This window comes from Tupaia chinensis, unplaced genomic scaffold (assembly GCF_000334495.1).
Source record: "Tupaia chinensis unplaced genomic scaffold, TupChi_1.0 Scaffold000707_1, whole genome shotgun sequence".
Taxonomy (NCBI): domain Eukaryota; kingdom Metazoa; phylum Chordata; class Mammalia; order Scandentia; family Tupaiidae; genus Tupaia; species Tupaia belangeri.
The window spans coordinates 1,965,438-1,969,175 of record NW_006160230.1 but is presented as its reverse complement, the minus strand read 5'-3'; positions in this window follow the sequence as shown (position 1 = coordinate 1,969,175).

The following is a 3,738-nucleotide window of genomic DNA, read 5'->3' as shown; positions in this document are numbered from 1 at the left end:
CAGGAAAGAAAATTATTTTTTTTCTCTTACAAATGAAAATTCCAGTGCACACACTGCTAAATATCCTGCGACCCTCCCTCCTTATCACTCCTTTTCCTATCTCACACCCCTAACTTCTATAAACGATCAAGCAATTTGGGACCAGCAGATGGTGTAATGGTTATGTCGTTGGACTCCCACACAGCCAATCTCGGTTCAAGTCCCAGACCCAGCAGCTTAAAACTCATGCTGGGTGCATGTGCGTGTGTGCCCAAGATCCTGAGAGGAAACAAAAGAGAAGGGATTGCAGTGTGGTCATCCCCGCTGGGAGATGATTTCTTGCTTTCTGTCTCTCTGGTGAGTGCACATGCCCTAATCTCTCTTTAAAAATAAATAAATAAATAAATATAAGATCTTGTTTCTTTCCTAGTGAACTTAAAAATATAGGAAACAAGAGCCACAGTCTACCTCACAGACCTTTTCTCCATGGGTTCTCTCACTACTAGTCTCCCAGTTACCAAGTAAATGAGTACTCTGACCTTAAGGAGTTTCTGGCTTAGTGCCATGTCCCTCCCTGAATGTTCAACATCATATTATTCCTTCTGTGTGGGTTCCTGACCCTAAGTTATGTGGACTCTTTCTGTAGGTGTTTTCTGGTCCATTTTGCTCAAAAAAGCCTCCTTGAATTCCAAATTCCATGCCTTTGCTAAACTCTGAAGTTTAATCCATCTTCTGAGTTTAGCCCCCGACTCCTAGACCTCCTCATCCTGCATTTAACATCCTCTGTAATCCCTGTAGTAATCTAGTCCTGCCTATGGACTTGAGGATGCCAGCAGAGTGAGCTGGTTAAGGCAAACTTTGATAGAAAAGCATCTCAAGACAACCTACACAGGGAAAGGACATGAAATTCAATTATCAATGAAAACTGCAAATACTTACACCAGAACCTAATTGGCCATGAGGATCTGGCTCCCTTAACCACTGCACTATGCACCCAGCCCTTTGTTAAAGATCTTTTTATAATACTTAGCACAGAGTAAATGTCAAGAAATGTTAGGATACAGTTATGTAGTTGCATGGTAAATCTATTTTCTAATCACCTAAAAAGTAGAAAGTATTAGCATTGCAAATTGTTATCGATTTTTTATTTTGAAAATGTCAAGTGATAGACATATAAAATATCTAATTAAAAAGAAAAAGTTTGCACATCTGTTAGTCAGTCCCCAGTTCCTATAGGACTGTTTATTCAAGCTCTCCCTTTTTAATTGTTTCGCTGTGCCACTTGGAGTTTAATTAGATTTTCTTTCTACTATAGAATTGAAGGAAATACATTAATTAAAAATTTTCTAATGCAGAAGCTGATGTAAAAATAAAAGTAAATCTTTCCCTCCCAACCCAGGCTTCCTATTCTTTTTTTTCTCAGAATAATTGTTACATTTATAAAATTCTTACCAATCTTTCAAGCTTCTGAACCTGTATTCCTCCCCCCCACACACACACACACACAAAGGAGATATTGTAATAATCCTCTGGAAGTTGCTTTATCAGCTAACACAGTTATGTATTACATAACATAACATATACTGGGACCAGCAGATAGCGTAATGGCTATGTCGCTGGACTCCCATGTAGTCGATCGTGGCTCAAGTCTCGGACCGGTGGCTTAAACTCACGCCAGGAGCTTGCCCAAGATCCCAGGAGGAGAATGGAGGAGAAGGGATAGCGGCGTGTCCATCTCCCCTGGGCGGTGATTTCTCGCTTTCTGTCTCTCTGTCTCTTTCTTTCTGGCGAGCACACACACCCTGTAGCAAAACCTCTCCCCAAAAAATGCAAAAACAAAAACATTCCCTTCTACTGCATCTTTTCATTCTGTTGTTTTTTGTTGTTTTGTTTTTGCTATAAGGTGCATGAGCTTGCCAGAGAGAGACAGTGATAGAAAGAGAGGGAAAGTAAGAAATCATTCCCAAGGGAGATGACCACACTGCAATCCTTTCTCCTTCATTCTCGTCTCAGGATTTTGGACATGTATGCACATGCATCAGCATGTTTATCATGTCACCAGGTCCGGGACTCAGACTGCTCAGTCAGCCATGTGGAAACCAGTCACTTTAGCCTCCACGCCACCTACTGGCCCCTCTACTATATCATTTTTGGTGGTGTTGTTGTTCAGTTGTTTGTTTTTTAGTGGTTTTGACCCTAAGGCATTTGCGCTCATCAGAGACAGAGAGAGAGGCAGAGACGGTGAGAAGAAAAGTGAGAAATTGACCCCCCTTCAGGGGGGTTGGCTATGTTGTAATCTCTTCTTTATTCTTTCCTAGGGATCTTTGGCACACACACACACACACACACACACACACACACACACCTGTCATGAGTTTCAAGCCACTGGGTTAGGGACTCAGATTGTGGTAGGTCATGTGGGAGTCCAGGGACATAAACACTATACCATATGCTAACACCTCTACTACATCATCTTAATGGCTGCACAGTAGACCTCTGCTAAGATGCAACATACTTTCAGGAGTTTTTCTATTGGTTGGTATTGAGACCTTACTTCTGGCCATTCTTCCTTTTTAAATTGCTAGAGAGAGACAGAAAAAGAGAGAAAGAATTCCCTGAAAAGCCATGGTTACAGTGAAATACCTTTTCCTCCATCTCCGCAACCTGTTGGAATTTTGAGCATGTGCTTTTCAAGCTGCTGGGGCAAGGATTCAGACTGCAGTTAGCCACATGGTAACCAGCTTCCTTAACCTCTAGGCCATGGGACTGCCCCCGACCATTTTTCTTGTTTTAAAGTTTCTCTGGAGAGCCTAGAGAAAGTCACGTCCCTAGATGTTAATCCTGCTTCTCAAACAGACCTGTTTGGCCTAGTGATTGTAGGTAACAATGGCCTGACCATGGCGTAACACTGCATGATGATTACCAAAACAGTTTTATCCACAGTAGAGTTACGCTCAGACATTCTTTTGTGCTGACTCCACATTTCTTCTAAACAAAGTCTTGTCTTGTGCATTTAACCCAGGGCTAGCATAAGAATTGCTAACCCACCTATCACCTGTGAGCCCCACTTCTAGATGTCCTCCGTTTGGGGGCCAAAACAAATGGAAAAACTCCCCATGTTGGTTAACAGTTTTGCTTCTATCCCTTGCCCTCAAGAAATGTAAAAGAGCTGCTGTAACCTAAACCCTTAGAACATTTTCTCAAGGCTACTTAAATCTGTGTCTTCCCAGGAAACGCTTACTCATGTTTGCTAAGAATAAACCACTTTCTTTTTATTTATTTATTTATGTTTATTTTTTTGAGAGGTTTTTGCTATAGGGCGTGTTCGCTCGCCAGACAGACAGCGAGAGACAAAGAGACAGAAAGCGAGAAATCACCCCCCAGGGGGGATGGCCGCACCGCAATCCCTTCTCCTCCATTCTCCTCTTGGGATCTTGGGCACGCACGCACATGCACCCAGTGTGAGTTTTAAGCCACCGGGTCCGGGACGTGAACTGCGGTTGACTATGTGGGAATCCAGCGACATAGCCATTATGCTAACTGCTGGTCCCCAAGAATAAACCACTTTCAATATTGTACGGTTCGGTTCGCTTCTTTTCATCATTACCACATTTTATACTTGTGATTTCTGTTTATGTAAACATGGATGTCTTATACATTTTTGCATATATATGTATGTATATATATATATATGTGTATATATATATATATATATACATATATATATATGTATGTATTTGCACACTTTGACAAGAATAT